Here is a 9,054-nt window from a genome sequence, read left to right as displayed (position 1 = left end):
GAAGGATCCAGAAGACAAAGAGGTTTGGGCTAGGGATCGTAAAATGAAGAAGAAATAACAAGGTTTGTTTATACAGCTTTCTCAGCCCAATTCCCTGTGTTTGGTGATAAGGATGTCTCCCTTCCTCCTGGTGGTGGGAGCTTGCACATAGGAGATTTATCTCCTGCTTTCAGAGGAACAAGGTGGGTAGAGAGAGGTCAGAGTGACCTTCCTGCTTCTGCTGTTTTCTCAAATTCCTTCAGCCTAAGATATTCAGTGTGGCAAGGTGCCATATTTGGGGGATAGCATGTTCGGAAACCCATCAAGGGCAACCTGTGAGGTGTCTCCCCCAATAATTCAGAAACTAGCTATGACCCCCCCCCCATTCCCCCCTCAGAATTAAACTATGAAGACAAGACAGTATGGACCATAACAGAAAGAAGAAAAGTTTGACTGAAAATATTAGCACATCTAAAGGAAGAACGTGTCACATGAAAGCTTTGCTATCCTTCACCTTCTCCCCGGGGAAAGATAAGGAAGGGCCTAGGAGCAATGGAAGGAAAGGAAAAGAGTAAGGGTCGAAGGCCAACTCGAGGGGACCTATCCTGGCCTGATGCTCTCAAATATGGGAATCACCAGCTATCTTGCTCTCGTTGTCTATTTCTGTGCTTGCCCAGCTAACTCAGATCGTCAGTCATCCGCTATCCTGCTGAGAAAGTACAAATTAGCTTGGACTGAGAAAGTAAACATATGGCCAGCCATTCATCAAGTTGGGCTAACAGACATGAGAGAGCCAGCTGCAAAGTTTATGGGAAACAACATTCCTCCCAAGGACATGCCGCAGCTATAAAGTGTCATGCAACCTTCTTGTTGGAGTGACCACTGCTTCTTTATTCACTGAGAAGCATTCTTCTCTAATAGCATAGGTATCAGAAATATTGTGGTTGGAATTCATCAGTAAGGAGGAAACAGTCCATTTTGCCTAGAGGATCTCAGTCATTTTGATACAGCGAAGCTGCCTCGATTTCCAACCCAGATGTGAGGGGTGTCTGGGCACAATATTCCACATCTATCTGAACTTTGTTGTGTCCAGAGAAACAGTGTTGCCGTTCCACATCATAGTCCAAACTCGATGGTGAGCCTTTCCTCACAGCCCTGAACTTAATGTGCACCTTAATTCCACTTTTTCTCATATCCTGTAATAACTCAGCTCTGCCTTCAATGGCTGAGATGTTTCATAGTTCCTCTGGAGTTCAGCCTTTCACATTACAATGCTTTTACATTGTGAGAAATGTGATTTTTTTTTTTTTTTAGATGTCAGATCTGTTCCTGTTGGTCTTGGGCTGATGAGCTAAGACATCCCGTAGGTCTGCCATAGTAGAGAGTGTTCCATGGGAGCATTCATATTTCTCACTGCATGTTAGTTCTTTTTAGCTTCTTAAAATTTCAGTTCTTGCCCGTAGTGAGTCTAGCCCAGGAGATAGATCTGTTATTAGGAAACAAGAAAATGAATTTTTAATCCTGCATCACAGCTAAGGGCCTCCCTATAGCATCAAATTAGTCACAAACAAGCAGCTTGTGGGTATGTTAGAAGACAGCCCCAGAGACCATCTTGTATGAACAAGAATATAGCCCTCTAACTTCTGCACATTCCAGATTGTTCCCGTTTCTTTTGATAACCATAAAGTTACCTACAGACATACTTTGGCTCACTAAGCTTCAGAGACTTGACAGAATTTTTGTCGAGGAAGTATGAGAATCGATACTTTAAATTTTTTTGGAGCGGGGGAAGTACTTTATGTTTTGGAAATCAATTCATTAAAAAGCAGTTTTAAACAGAGAAAGTGATTTGCAAAGCATTCTTCCTTCTAGGTTTTCTCCAAATATGAGATCTCTCAGAGTGGTTGTTTTTGTTTTTGTTTTTTGTTTGTTTTTTGTTTTTTTGTTTGTTTTTTGAGAGATAGTGAGCACATGCATTGGCGAAAGGCAGGGGGAGAGGGAGAGAAAAGAGAATCTCAAGCAGGCTCCTTGCCCACCACAGATTCCACCCTGGGGCTTGATCTCATGACCTGAGATCATGACTGGAGCCAAAATCAAAAGTTGGCTGCTTAACTAAGCACCTGAGCCACACAGACGCCCCTGGATTTTTTTCAAACTGGCCTCTGCTGAGTGCTTTGTTTCTGTGGAGGCATTGCAGGGGCTGCTGTGGGGCTGAAATGAGCCCTGGCTTTACACTAAGCAGCTTATCCAAGAGTTTGCCTGAATAATATGCTTAGCTAGTGAAAAATAAAGTTTAGAAATCACTGCCTTAGAGCCTTTGATAACCATCCACTTCGTAAAGTAGGGTGCACTGGTTTTAGAATCACAGGAGCCATCGATGCTCCCAATTGCCGTTTGGGGGGGGTGGGGAATGTGCTTCTTGAGAATTTTGGCTTTGAATAAGCGGTTGGGAGCTGACTGGGCTTAGAGCTCAGCTCAAATCTTTCTGACCTACTTAAGTTGGCTTACAAGAAAAACAAGATACCAGAGTGAAGTTCCGTTTCTATCCAACAGAGGGCAGTAGTGCAAATGTTAACTTGGACATGAGAGAGCCCCGAAGGATGGAGGGCTGAGGACAGGCTTGGTCTATTTGGATTTGCCCAGAATAAAGCAGGTAACCACATTGTTTTGAACACTTCCCAGAACCTGGGCTCATTCTTTTCTTACCTTTCATCCATCAGTCTTCTAACAAAGCTGGGGTCCTTTTTGTTTTCGAAGTGAGCATTCTGCCTTTGAGAGCCAAATTAGTAGCTGTTCAGGAGGCCCCTGGACTCTGATGGGCCCGGAAGCCCTGATGTGGTTGCTCTCTCCTGGGCTCTGGGAAGCCTGGAACTTCTCTGGAAGAGCGGTAGGGGATTGGGCGGGCCTTTGCACGTGGTGTGACCAGCTCACACTGTTTACATCTCTGAGCTCCAGCTCAGCCCTGAAAGCAGCATGGAATTTGCACAGCTGCTGATCTCCATCTGACGACAGAGAGCGTCATCAGCTAAACAACCTGTTTGTGTGTTTCAACTGTAAAATATCCTGGAACACAAAAACAAAATTCAAAACTTTTTTTTCTAACATTGACATCATGCTTTAAGTTGACCTATTTCTTCTAAAAGCACTCCGTAAGAAAGCGAAAAGCTTTCTCAAATACATCCGGCAGGTCAGGCTTTCTTCTCATTGGCTTAGGACTGTATCAATGCTTCCTACTAGTGCCCAGTGTATATTCCTGAGCACACTGCTGCCCTCAACAAAGCTGGGGTCCTGGTAGCGACTGAGAAGTGACAGAAGGGATAGTGGGAAAGGAACTAACAGCACGTGCCACAAAGCTATAGAATTCCTCTAGCATAAAGTGAATCACATGAATCAATGGTGGCATAAAAATAATTTTTTAGTTGTTGTTAATATCATGGGGATTACTCACTAATTCAACAGATATTTATTTTATTTTTTTTTAACATTTATTTATTTTCAAGAGACAGAGACAGAGTGCCAGTGGGGGAGGGGGGGGGGCAGAGAGAAAGGGAGACACAGAATCCGAAGCAGGCTCCAGGCTCTGAGCTGTCAGCGCAGAGCCCGATGCGGGGCTCAAACCCACTAACTGTGAGATCATGACCTGAGCTGAAGTCGGACGCTTAACCGACTGAGCCACCCAGGTGCCCCTTCAACAAATATTTTTTAAACATCTGAAATGTTCTAAGTCTATGAATTCTACTTTGACCCATTTTGGTTGTGGATTCAGGACAATCTAACTGAATTCAGCCATGAAGATATGTCTTGCTACCCTTTGATGGTATACTACATTGGTCAAACCAGACGATCATTTGGAAAGTCATGATGGATGAAATAAAACACACACATAAACAAAGATGTGAAGTAATCAGGTTAAAACAGTTTCCCCATTTACTGGGTCAATTAAAGACCAAAAAGCCTTTTTTTAAAAACAAATTGTCTTGAGACTGAGATCCAAGGTTAAAAGGAAAGGACTTTCTCCCTGGTAATCTTTGGCGGCGAAACAAAGGGATGGGTTGGAATTTCACAGAATTAATATGATAGCTCTTGTTCTCTGATCACTAATGAATAACCTGGATGAAATAAACCTCTCTTCTTTGCCAAGGTGCTTTTCATCCCTTTTGATGAACTAATAATCATTTACCTACAGCAATGCAGACTTATTGGCACAGAAATGTGATTCATATTCAGAAAGAACAGCGCATTAAAAATAGGAACAGCAAGGAGGGGACTAAACAGATGGTATTCCAGGACCGTCAGCTCTGACGTACAAATTTAATCCTCTATTGTCATAACCGTCAAGGGACTATCCAAATCCTTGATTTTACTGGAATTCAGTTGTATTGACTGTTCACAAATAAATGGGTCATTGGCTGAAGATGAAAAATCTTTTGTACTATGGTGAAGACTTTTACTATGAAGTACCTTTATCAGGATTCAATCTGCCTCAGAGATTAGAATAGTAGGAAAGAGCAATAGAAAATTACCAAAGAGGCCAGGATTCCGGATTTCACTCGCATTGTTATCTGAATCTCTGGCTCGATTAAGTCTCTCACAGATGCGCTATGATTGGAGGGTAACGGGTCATTTCCCACAAACCCCCGTCCAGTCTTACAGTGCTCTTATCACTGGAGTCCTTGATGGAGGGTGGAGTCTGGGGCCAGAAGAGTTCAAGGGGGTGACAAGTCACCAAGTGACCCCTGACTTGTGTCAGTGTCTGACCCCTGACTACTTAGTGAATTCGGTCAGTTTCATCATCTAAAAGGATACTAATTTTAAAGACAATTATAAATTCATTAATTGATTGAAACATAGACTCCTTGGGTCGCCTGGGTGGCTCAGTAGGTTAAGCATCTGACTTCGGCTCAGGTCACGATCTCACGGTTCGTGTGTTCTAGCCCCACATGGGGCTCTGTGCTGACAGCTCCGAGCCTGGAGCCTGCTTCAGATTCTGTCTCCCTCTCTCTGCCCCTTCCCCACTCATGCTCTGTCTCTCTCTCTCTCTCTCTCTCTCAAAAATAAATAAACATTAAAAATATTTTTTTTTAAAAAGAAAGAAACATAAACTCCGTTAAGTATATAGCCCCCTTCTATAACATCCCTGGAAAGCAGTTATGAAAATATTGAATGCCAGCACCCACAGGAATTTAATCATTTCCCAAAGTAACTCATTTAATTTTCTAGCAAATGTAATTGTTTGGGATATTTTAAATAAACATGTATTTTTTTTAAATAAACATGTTCTTATTTAAATAAAAACGTTTAATTTTAAATAAACATGGTTTTTAAATTTTTAAATAAACATGTATTTTATTTTCTTATTTTAAATAAACATATATTTCTGTGTAACTCATACAATGGTCTAAGCTCCGCCCTCTGCAGACAGGAAAAATAATTCTTACCCTCCCACATCACAGTCTTTTGGTTGTTTGAAGGCACCCGTCTACCTCTCTTAATTAAACCCTGGATCTTTCTTTAATCATTCTTCAGATAGTTGAGTTTCAGATCCCATCACCATCCTACATGGAGCTGTAAGGAAAAAGCTCCTAAAAGTCATTATTTAATTTAAACATGGTAGTTCTCAACACCATCCCCAGAATTTTGATTTAATAGTCCTGGATTGGGACCCAGACATCGGTAGTTTTTAATTCTCCCCAAATGATTCTAATTTCATCAGGGGCTGAGAAGACTGTGCTCCTTCCCTGAACTTAGCACCTCTGGTGTGGAGATCTGCGACAGGCCGATAAAATAGCTGCTTTCCTGGTTCTGGACACCAACGTTCTGTTGACACAACCTATGTCATATACGGGATTTTAGTGACAGTTATATACACTCTGGGCTCAGACTGGGTTTAAGGTTAACACAAAGGCTTATGTATTCGTCTGGTAAGTTTCTGTTAACTTACACCTTCCTGGTTCTATAGAAATGGAGTTGATTTTTGGACCTAAGTCCAGAAATTTTGTTTTTACTTCTTGCCTGTCACTGTATTATTAGTAATAACAACGGAAATAGTATTTGAGTGTAACCGTGTGCTCAACATGGCACTAAATCCATAGTCTTTTTTTTTTTCTGCCCATAATTTTACTTTGCAAAAGGCATAAAAATGCTAATACCTGCTTTTAGCATACAAATGTTTAATTTACAAGAGTGCAAATTGATCAAGATCAACACTTGACTATGAAATTCAATTCCAAGTTTTAGAAAAAGTAGATTGAATTTCAACAAACTTAATTAAAATGTCATCCAATCTTTGGAAATACAAATGCTGCTGGACAGGCTGTTACTGTCGTCTGTTGCTCACCTGAGGTTTTTTTGTTCCTCGGTTTTAATCCATTATCTTGATGGAATCTCCCTGCCGTCCTGTGGGAAAGAGATTATTGCTAACCCCATTTTACAGGTGAGAAAATTGAGATTTGGATAGATTAAATTGGTTCCCTTACTCCAGTCTATTAAAACCATTTTAGGGTTCCAATTCTATCAGACTAGTCTATATTCTGTCTTTATATCCCTACCACAAATGTAGATTTTCTTCAACACTCACAGATGTGATCTGGGCACCATATAAATCCCCTTAAGATAGTTGTAAAGCTGTGGAGCAGGAGGGAGCGTCGGTGCTGAGTCTTTCCACTAGAGACCTCCATCCAGGATGCATTAACCAGCATGGTAGAGCTATATCGCTGCAAACAACCACGAATCCATTAATAGGGACACATCTTTCCCTTTTGTCTGCAAGGATGTCATGGGACCCTTGGTCAAAACCATGCCAAAATCTGTATTCACTGTTCCTATTTCTCTCGTAAACCCATCAATTAAGGAAATGAGCACTGTCCAGATGGACTTGTTCTAATGAACCAGATGCTGTCTCCAGAAAGCAGCACGTCTCCCAGGGATCACCATGTCACTACATCACGGGCCATCCTTTTAATACATCGCCCTAGGATTTTATCTAGTACTGACATCATCTTGCTGATCCACAGTTTCCTGAGACCAAATCAGTATGTTATATGTGCGTTTTTTTCTTTTCTGGATACTTTCCTTGCTCTCTCTGACTGCTCAAAGATCATGATAGGTAGTTAAGAAACCTCCTCTCTGTTTCCATCCTCACTTGCCCGAGTCAGAGAAACCTGACCCCCTCTGCTTGGTGACATGCCATCCGCTTCACCTCTTCTGAAAACTACCCACAAATCTTGGACTTCCGTTGACCTGCCTTTCCCCCTCTGAAAAGCCTTCACTGCAGAGAACACCACACTTGGGCTATTCTGCGATCTCTCTGAAATCTATCAACATTACCTCACGTGCCCTGGGCAGTGGGCAGATTTCTTCCTTGTTCTTCTTGCTCAAATAAAACTCAAAACTCCTCCTGTAATTTCCCTTTGTATTTTCCTAATATTGAGTTTTGTATCCTTTTCAAGTCCTAGCTCATTCTGGGCGGTAGACTTCCTGATACCTTAAGCTCATAATTGTGTGCTAAATGCAAGTTTAACCCCAAACTATGAATGCAAGGTTAACAAGTCACATATCAATTCCAGCATCAAGAGGAAATATGTTATGTGTCCAATCTTTCTCGTTTTACGAGCAGGTTGACCACCTCTACACCAAATTCAATTACATCATATATGAAAGCACTCTTCTCAGAACTTTCTCGATAGGCGTGTATCGTCTTTCTTTATGTGCAGAGAAGCAGGTACCCTAGACGCTTAGAGAAGCTAAAGAGTGATAAGGGTCATGGATCCCCCGCATAGAGTCTGATACTGAGTTGAGGCCTCTTTGCGGCCATCCCAGCTGATTCTCAGATAAGCTGTCAAAGACAACCGTCTCCAGCCCTGTTCAGTGTCTGATTGGTGTCAGTGCTAACATGGGTGACACTATTCTTCCAGGAGCCTGCAGCATTAATAAGAAACTCTATAGGCCACTGTGGTGTGTCAAAGACTCAGGAAAAGCCTACTCACTTTACTGGGAAGTGCTTTGTTCCAGAAGATGATATTAACAATTACTAATATTTTTGAAACCCTCTTATCACCAGCCAAGCCCAAGTTTTTTGGAACGGTGAGTCACTTCAGGCTTGCTTTTGGAGGCCAAAGAGTTGAAAGGTCTTCAATCAATGAGGAGGCTACTACGCAAGGACTTTGGATAGTCAACAGAGAGACTGATTATTTCAGTAGACTGTGGCTTCTGATCTCCGAATAGAAGGTTAGCCAGTTGCACACCGCGATCAGCAAGGTCCCTTCCACGGCAGATACGATTTTAAGCCACATGCTCCCAGAGTTATGGTTGCCCACAAAATGCCCTCTCCCCGTCTCTCTGCCGTCCCCACACTGCCCCATCCCTGACCTATATAAGCCTGCATGTGGCATGCAGTCTCCCTCTCCCACTTTGTCTTGTCATGGCATTATGCGGTCACCCACAGGAGAGGTACTCCTCATTCGCATGCCTGCCTCCAAATCTGGACATGAAAATTTGCTCTGCTCTCTGTGGGGCCAGTGACAGGGCCATGGCCCTGCCCAGGCATTCTGGTCTTTAGTTAAGGGATCAGACATCTTTTTTCTTTTCTTTTTTTCAACTGACCCGTCACCTGAGCAAATGACAGAATCTTACCTGCACCCAGAAATTCCCTTCCTGCCCTCTTCCAACCATCCCCACTTCCCTCAACAAGGATCAACAGCACCCTGGCCTCCCAGCATAGATTGCCTGACCTGTTCTTGAACTTGGTCTAGATGGACTCATAGAGCTGACACACTTTGGCATCTCACTTCTTTTTCAGCTGTGTCTGTGAGATTCACTCACGCGGTTGCGTGAAGTCATCAATTGTTTACTCTCATTGGTGGATCATGTTCTATTTGATGACTATTCTCGATTTCTTTGTCCTCTCTACTGTTGGTGTACATTGGGTAATTTCCAGTTTGGGGACTATTACAAATAGCGCTCGCTGCTTTTAAGACTTCAGGCTTTGGTGATCATCTGTACCCATTTCTGTTGGGTAAACATTCAGGAATAGAATTGCTAAGTCACAGGGTATGCACGTGTCCTGCCTTACTAAAT

At 42.4% G+C, this 9,054-nt stretch overlaps 1 long non-coding RNA gene across 1 annotated transcript; it reads right to left on the bottom strand.

Moving 5' to 3' along the window:
• Positions 1–1,224: 1,224 nt before the first annotated feature.
• Positions 1,225–8,433, bottom strand: LOC131514927 (uncharacterized). The gene is made up of 5 exons (XR_009263346.1): positions 7,965–8,433; positions 6,317–6,375; positions 5,418–5,544; positions 2,686–3,042; positions 1,225–1,465 (listed from the first exon to the last, which is right to left on the bottom strand). It is a non-coding gene; the product is annotated as an uncharacterized LOC131514927 (long non-coding RNA).
• Between the last annotated feature and the right edge of the window lie 621 nt (positions 8,434–9,054).

The sequence above is a fragment of the Neofelis nebulosa genome, chromosome 6 (genome assembly GCF_028018385.1).
Source record: "Neofelis nebulosa isolate mNeoNeb1 chromosome 6, mNeoNeb1.pri, whole genome shotgun sequence".
Lineage (NCBI taxonomy): Eukaryota > Metazoa > Chordata > Mammalia > Carnivora > Felidae > Neofelis > Neofelis nebulosa.
This window is presented reverse-complemented; position numbering and strand designations above follow the sequence as displayed.